The sequence below is a fragment of the Triticum dicoccoides genome, chromosome 2A (genome assembly GCF_002162155.2).
Source record: "Triticum dicoccoides isolate Atlit2015 ecotype Zavitan chromosome 2A, WEW_v2.0, whole genome shotgun sequence".
NCBI lineage: Eukaryota > Viridiplantae > Streptophyta > Magnoliopsida > Poales > Poaceae > Triticum > Triticum dicoccoides.
The window spans coordinates 682,503,658-682,512,790 of NC_041382.1; positions in this window are offsets into that span (position 1 = coordinate 682,503,658).

Here is a 9,133-nt window from a genome sequence, read left to right on the forward strand (position 1 = left end):
GTAAGCCCCCCACCCCTCCCCCACCCCCTCTCTCTTTGCTTAGTTAGTAGATGATTTTAGTAGTAGTAGATGTTAATTTAGGGTTCATAGATAATGATTTTTAGAAGTAGTGATGGTAAACTACTTGTATAATTAGCAGTAGTAGATGTTAATTAGTAGTAGATGTAGTAGTTAGATGTTAATTAGTAGTAGATGTAGTAGTTAGATGTTAATTACTAGTAGTAGATGTGCTAGTTTCTTTCTATTTATAGTAAGTTTATATTTAGTAAGAACGAGTTGAATTAATAGAACTAGTTAGTAAGAACTTGTTGCTATTTTTTTAATTAAAGCAATTTTTCTCGCATCGACGTGGACGATGCCTATCCCGCATCCTCGGCTTTGAGTCGGCGGAGGACGACACCTACTTGACCAGATGGGCCATGTCCGGTACTAGGCTCCGCCGGGGTGGTACTGGGAGGCGCTCCGCGGAGGTGGTGCGTCACCGTGTCAGTGAGGAGGACGCGCACGTCCGTCGCTACTTGTTTGCGTTGGAGCACAGGTTCTCCAATACCTGGCAGGTTCTCCAGGGATCTCACTAGAGCTATGATCCCATGATGGTTCCTTCTCTGTGGGTGTCCACAACCAGCGCCGATACCCGTCGTGTGCTAGGGTTTTAGTTGTACTAGTGATGTTATATGTATGACACTATTCGGGATGTATTAGTGATAATATTCGACGATGTACGGACACATGAGATGATTTACTTTTGCTTATTGAATGCATGCTAATTTGAGTCCTATAAGATATTTTGAAATGTATATCTTGTGTTGCTCAATATCCAAGTGGCCGGTCATGTTTGCAGGTTACTCCTCCGAGTGGCCTATGTTTTGCCGGAGTGTTGATTCATTTCCGTTCCGGCAAATTTCAGGCGCTCGATATGTCCTATTTTAGCAAAGGTCATGCCGGATTTTTCCGTGAATTTTGGCATGACTTTTGCCAGAATATGTAGGAAATATCGAGTGCCCCGGATTTGTGTGTTGTGTATCCTGGTAGTTGTCTTCTATCGATTTTCAACTAATGTTTTAACTATGAACATAGGAAATGTCCGACAACAAAAAGGATTTTGGTATTTGCAAATACTGCGAAGACGAGCGCGGCCTGTGCGATGGAATCTTCCTAGATGATGATAGGCGCTTCATCATCAAGCTGGACGAGAACTTCAAAGTGGATACAGTAAGTCACAATGACAAGTCTTTTTTCATAATTAAGCATGACATTTGCTTCATTTGCTTCAACTTATATTTTTTTTACTATTCTACTAGCGTATCCCCTGCCATGCAAGAGTTTTTGTATTGGATAAGATAGGTTTCAGTCATACTATGGAGGTAAAGAATGTTTACTTGAAGACCGAGCATGGTTATATTTTCCACGCAAAATTATACAATTCAGATGACTACACCTATTTTGGATGCAAAACATGGCGAGCACTATGCAAGACTTATGAATTTGAGCCTGATATGGTTATCACCTTTGATATTCATCCGGAAGATGATATTGAAGGTAATACCGACAACTGGGTCGATGTGCAGACGCCTCCAGTTACACCATTATGTAAGTTTCTCAACCATATTTATGTCTTTGATATTGTTTATTCAAAAATAGTTGACAACTAATTTGTATTGTCAGCTTATTTCGGTGCACGCAAACATGTCCAGCGCTTGGTAGACAGGACCTACTACTGTCCGGGGGCTGAACTAAACTGCGAGGAGCTAAGTCATTATGTTTCATGGCTTGAGGATCTTGATACTGTCAAGACAAATTTTCTTCCTGGACTTAGAAATGTTAGTACTGAAAACGTGCGACCAATAGTGTTCGTAATGAACTACGGTCACATCTATTTAGGAAGGATGGTAAGATTTTTACTACTTGTGCTCAGTGCATCTTTTCCATACATTATTTGTGAAGCTAAACTTCATTGCTAAGTATGTTACCATACGATGTTTTTTCAATAGGGACTCCCGATGAATGTTGTGCCTTATGGGATCGAGACTAATGGTACCATGAGTATTGTTAGCTTACGGCCAAGATATCCTACATGTTACTTTAGTGCATTCAAGATCAGCAATGAATACTTAATAGTGCAAGACTAGATGAGATATGTGATGGGGGAGCGCAGAGAAGTACTAGGGGGCAGCAAACAGATGTGCTACCCAAAATTAGGAGAGAGGTTCATCTGCATGCTCCAACTTGATCAAGGAGGAGAGCTACACATGTTTTATGTTATTTTACCTAAGAGAGAGCAGCAGGAGTGATTAGCTAGCTAGAAATGAGTTTGAGGATGATGATGTGCTACACTATTACTATGATGATAAAATAGCTAGTGTTGGTGGTAATGACTATGATGATTATTATTAGCTAGTGTTGGTGGTGATTAGCTAGCTAGAATGAGAGTTTGAAGATGATGATGTGTGCTACACTATGACTATGATAATTAAATAGCTAATGTTGGTGGTAATGACTATGATGATGATTAAATAGCTTGTGTTGGCAGATTAGATTCAAGTGGAGGCAACATGTGGTGCACATCGAAAGTATTACTAGTCCAAACTAGATCAAGTTTGGATTTGTAGTATACTTTTGACATGCACCACATATTACCTCCACTTGAAACTAATCCACCTTCATTTGACACACTGTTATGGACATAATGATGTAAACCTCATAACTGGTATTGTACCAATATTTGTACGATAAATACACTAAAAATTAAAAAAAAAGAATACTAGTAGCGATGGACAGAAAACGCGTTGCCAGTAGTTACATTAGGAGTGGCGCGGGATTGAACAAACGCTGCAGCTACTTGTCCTAGCAGTAGCGCGTGTAACACGCGCTACTGCTAAGGAATAGCTGCAGCACCTTATCAGTAGCGCATATCCCTGCGCTATTGATAGGCCTAAAACCCGCGCTGCTGCTAGCCTTTTCCCTAGTAGTGGGAATTGAGTAGGTCGACATAAACATCATTTTGTGACCAAGCACAAGTCTGACCCGACCATGGTCAGGCATCTGTATAGGAACAATAGAACTCGGCAGTTCCTGTTTCAAGAAGATCACAGCTATAAAATTGTGTATAAGCAATAGTTTATGAACAACATATATAACAGAAAACAGCTCGTACCATAAGTTTCTCGACACAGTTGGACCTGTTCAACGAGTGCAGCAGTGGCACACATATCCCACGTGGCCTTCCACCATTGAAACGGCCCACAAGGACCTCAAGACGATCAATAAAGTGTAGGAACTTGTGGATGTCGATCCAGTCAACTTCAGTGCCATTAGTAACAGCCGAGTTATTACAGAGTAACAAACGAGCAGACTGCTTTACTCTGAAAAAACCTACACGTGCCACCAATTATAAGAAAATATTAGTTAGAAGTAGCATCTTCGTGAGAGATTCGTTGCTACTTCTAAAGTTAAATTGTGATTAATTAGACAGAATAGGTGGATTAAGAAGTAATCGAGGCAGCAAGCAAGAACCAGATACAAAACTAACATGGATGAACAATTGGAACGACGTCGGGGTGGAAGATCGCAGTGAAGATGAGACCAGGTTCTGCTATTTCCATCAACATTCGTGCACCAACTTTCAGTCAGTAACACTTGAGAAAGTTTATCCAAGTTCGGCCATAAAAAAAGCAGCGATCTTCTTGGTTCATGAACCCAACTCGAAACTTATATCCATGGCTTGTCTTCACTGTGACCATTAAACTAGTGTATTCAGTTATGGCAAGGCCGAGCATCTTGAGTACATGTGTTCTGGCAGAGCAAATAATACACTGCAGGAAAAATAATATGAGAACACAGCATGTTCAAAAAAACCCCACCCTCCCAGATAGAAAAGAGGATTCTAGGAACATACTGTGTGTGTTTCAAAATGCTGTGTTAGGATGAGAAGGAACAAGTGTGGCGTCTCGCCGAGGGCGCAGAAACCTGTAGGGTACTCGCACTTTGGGCAGTGCAAATGAAACACACTAGATTCAGTAGGAAGAAAAATGCATCAACGACGGCGGCTGCCATCCTAGGATTACCTGCGACCAAGGGACTTGGGTTTATCGGGGATGGATGAAGTATTCATACCTGGTTCTCCATGAGAAAACCCTATGCAATCGCCGAGAGGGGGTTTTCTCTGAACAAGCAGACGAGGGAGAAAGGGATTCAGGCCTAGTGAAATATTGCCACTTCGTCCGTCCAGCTTACTGCTAAAGCTGGAAAGGGAGGGTTGTGATTTGACGGCTCATTGGGCATTACTGCACGCTACGACCGGGGTGTGTCTACCGTGAAGTTGTGCACTCTAATTTGTGCATATGGCACGTGGACCCCGTTGCCAGTTGCCCCACATATCAGCAAAAGGAAGTAGAAAGATAGGAGTAACTAGTTACACATAAATATATTTTTTGACAGAGAGATACTCCCTCTGTAAGGAAATATACAAATCTTTTATATCACAGGCTCACCTTGCCGAGAAAAATACTCCCTCTGCAACGCACGGGCATTATGGGGGTTCAGCTGAGAATATAATACTCAGATGTTTTTTTAGGGATAAAAGCTGCTTTATTGAAGATTAACAGTCATAGGTATACAAATAATTTCGGGGGTTCCTGTGAGCCAAAGATGGCGTCCACAGGGCAAAGAAGTAGCAGCTTTTGCGAGCACATGCGCTTCAACATTACACTCGTGTTTTTCATGTATGATCTCCATGGTTTGGAACATATTCTTCTTCATCTTGATCTCGTCCATAATAACTTTGCTGGGCCCCAAGTATGCCTCTCCGATATGCTTGACTATTGCTGAACAATCGGTGCTAATCTGAACTTGTTGCAGGTTTAAGTCAAGAGCCAGAGATAGCCTCTCGCAACATGCCATTGCCTCTAGGATCTCTGGATCAGTAACACTTTCGTACACCAGTGCTGATGCTCCAAGGTAGAAGCATGTATGATCCCGGCTCACAACTGCCAGGGCTCCCCTTTCACCATTGTGAGATAACGCAGCATCAACATTCATCTTTGCCCAACCCACAGCAGGAGGAAGACACCACTTCTACACTGAGCTAGTGCTTCTCGAAACCAGGTTCTAGACTTTGGGCCGCAGGCCGACCCTGCATGTTTGGGGGCCATGTGTTCTACCTCAGCGCTTTTTATATTGCAAGTGATCGGTACGGCGCTGGTTTTAGATGTTGTCGCAAGGCGAATACACAAAATTGAATAAAGCACGGCAGCTGTTGGAATGAAATCGAACGACAGTTCCTAACCAGCAATCAGAGTTGCAATTCTATCAACGATATACCATGTGATAAATAATACTATCGTACTACTTATACACACAGGACACTTGTTTCACCATGCCAGATTATTACATCAAAATCTCTCGGAGGATAGATCAGTTAGGCAGTTCTGTGCTGCTACTGAAGAATTTCAAAGTTGATTTGGACCAGCTCTCCTTGCCGAGAAAGTTCGATTTTGACATCATCCCCTACCGCAAGATATGATTTAGATTTGAACCTTGACCATCCTTTAGCATCAATCATCATGCGACCATCCTTTGTACTTATGATATATTGAGCAGGTTCATTCACACCAAGGCTGCGCATGGTAAGAGAAACTTGGCCGCGATCGCCCGGATTGTTGAACGACTCCCTCGTTGCTCTAGGAATTCTCTGTTTGCAAACAAGAAGACATACCCAAACAGTTAGATCAACACAGCGAATCATGTGAAACAACATGGAAAGAAAAAAGAACGAAGCACTTGGGCGGCCAATGCTTACCAAGAAGGTGGACATGTCGGTTTTTGTAAGGACTTTGGTATATGAAGTGCGAACTGCGGCCCAGTCTGTTGCCGGTGCAACTGCACGGGCTGGAGCAGATGCAAGTGCAAGTGTTGGTGCAGGTGCCGAAACCGCTGCTGCTGCCGGAGATGGTGCTCCTTGTAGAGCTGGTGCCGGTGTCGAAGTAGGTGCCGGTGTCGATGCCTGACCCTCCGGTAGATCAGACTGATCCGCTGACGCGGTCGATGCCCAATCCTCAGCTGGATCAAACTGAGCTATTGCCGATGTCAGTGCTAGAGCAACTGTCGGTGCTCGATCTGTGCGAGACAGCGGCGATCGTGTCTGGTCTGCTATGATCAGCTTTCTAACTTGACTAGGATCCATGACCGTGATCCAGTCTTTTTCTTCATTTCTTTTAAACGCGAGAAGGACTAATTGTGGCGTTTTTGTTAAATCAAACTGCAGTTCATCATAGGGATTCAGCTTGTACTTAGACAACAGACTGATCCAATTTTTTCCAGTAATATAAGTGATGGACAGTGCCTTCGTTACTGACACGACATAAGAAGTCAAACCTGCAAAAATAGCCATCATAGAGCAAACCAAATGGTTTATTCTATGATGAATGTCACATGGAAAAACCTGCATCGTAAAATTGCAGGAAAAGAAAGAAAACATGACATTAAATCAATAAGATTTAGACAGTAAATCAATAAGATTTACTTGATGTGACACAAGTGAATCCTTACCAAGAAATTACTATGTTGAAGTACTAAACAGAAGATTGATCGTTCAACTACGCGTGGCATGCAGGGGCCCCGCCTACTCCCACAAGCAGGACAATCCAAAGGTCGTGACAAATCGTATGGACCGAACATCCATGGGGCTGGAAATCCTGGTGGGTGCGATAAACCCTGCAATGCATACACATATTGGAGGGTAACCATAATTGATAGACTGTCCTCACAAAAAATATGATATGGATACTTCATAATATACAGACTGAATTGAGTGGACAGACATAAACATAGACCGTTCTCAGGACTGACCACACACCAAAAGCGGTAGTACTAATAAACAATACAGGGTTCACAAACACAAATCAAGTACTGAAAAATAGTACTTACTACAGACAAGCAAAGTTGCACTAACTAAACTCTGTAGACTATTTTTTGCCACCGACCAATGGGATAAACCCCGCATAACTGACTAGGCCATGGACTTCGTGTGAGATGTCTACATGCACCATCACCATCTTGTCAACCTTGGAGAACCTAACAGAGTGGTATTTCCACTCATAAACATGATGATGAAGACAGGCCGCATCAGATTTGTTGGGAAGCTTTACAAGAACCACACCCTTCGTAATCGAAGGCACAGCCAGGAAATTGTTGTGGTCAAGTACAGCCTCGAGTACATGCCTGACAACAATGCTACAGGAAAACACTAGTTTAGGACACGTGGCGACAAGGACACAGCAGCTGGATAGTTCAGCAGAAGAACTCATCATCAGGTCTTCTAGTTCACACGGCATGACTTTCAGAACTTCATCTCCACCGCGGACCTGGTTCTAATTCAAACAGAAACCATATTTTATAACTACCTCCGTTCATAAATATAAGATGATTTTCGATATTATACTGCATATATGACTACATATACGCACAGAAATGAGTGAACAAAGACACTAGAACATGTCTTCAAAGGCATGAGAGCAGAGGGATTACATGCAATATCCATAACAAAAGTTACTGAGGCAAATATACCCTCTTAAAAGGTAGCATTGATGTTCATAAAGTACTAGTTGAAAGTAATCTATAAGAAATCTGTGTCAACCTCTCACATGTTTTGGTCAAAAGAGGAATTTAGAACCGTCATTTGGCACACAAAAATCACATGCAAGATCACCCAGAAAGTTGTACTACTAGTACTAGTACTATGTGTTAGATGAAAAAACACGATCAAGATCGAGAAAAAGATCGTCAAGAAGAGATATTACTTGGACTTGCTTAATGAGGGATCCCGGAGAGGGGGGCTTGTACAGGGTGATGGCTTTGAGCTTGTCTGCGGTAGTCTCGGCGAGGTGCTTGCGCTTCTTCGTACCATGAGCCTCGACGGTTTTGGCCGGAGCCATAGACATCACTTCGGCCGGTGCTCCAGCGTCCATCAAGAAACTGTCAAATAGAAATAAAAGAAAAGAAACCATAATCACAAACCCAAAAGAAGAAAAGAGAGGGAGTTATAGGATCATACTCGGGGTTGCAAGACCAGGCCTTGGCCAGAATCAACACCATTGATGCGCTCACCTTTCCTTCTTTGGGAGAGAAGAACAATGGCAGAAGCAGGTCAGGGTTTTGTTGAAGAAATGAGGAAAAAGATGAGGTAGAAGCGAGGGTTGGGTAGAGATGAAGCTGAGAGAGAAGAGTGAAATGATGGTTGCTTCGTCTGTTCAACTTACTGCTGGAAAGGAGGGGGTTTTGTGATTTGACGGCTCATTGGGCATTACTGCGGCGCTTCGATCGGGGTAGTCTACCGTCAATCTACTACGCAGTAATTTAGTGCATGGCTGGTGGACCCCGATGCTGGCTGTCCCACACGTCGACGAAAGTGAGTAATTTAGTGCATGGCTAGAGGAGGATCCGCACGGTAGAGCGTGTCCACTGTTTTTCAGAAGAAAAGAATGATTACAGCAAGCGTTTCGACTCTTACGACGGAGGAGTACGAAACACGGCAGCCACTTGAACATACACAGTGCTCCTACTACTAGGCATGTGCAGTGGTTCATATGTCAGTACTACACAATCTTGTTGCTAGTGTAGTAAGATATGACGATAACAAATGATGTTGTGCGCATGTCAACTACTCCTATATGTAACATAGTACCGCTTTTTCGACTGTCCGGTCGAGAATGGATGGTGAGATCAATGTTAACAGAACTAGGTCCACAGCGCACGGAGAGTACGGTGCTACAGTACTCCACGAAACATGAACCACATGAAGGACGGATAGTGTTAGGCAGGGTGTATGAAGGGTGCACGGGATGGGAGCAAAAGTTCCCTTCTCGACCCACTTTTGGGTGTTTGGCAGAGTGCATGAAGGGTGCATGAGTCCACACTAGTAGGTTGACAAAAATACACGAAGAGGAAACAACTATATTGAGATGAGAATGCAACCAAACACACCCACACGCTTTGTGCTACAGTGACTGATCTGCACCGTCTGAGTTTGATCCAACGGTCATGTTGCGCCGAGACATGGACATGCCCATGTAGAGGGTTTAGCCCGACGGCCGACATCATCGCGCTGGCACGACGGTAGGCATCGCACAACGCAACA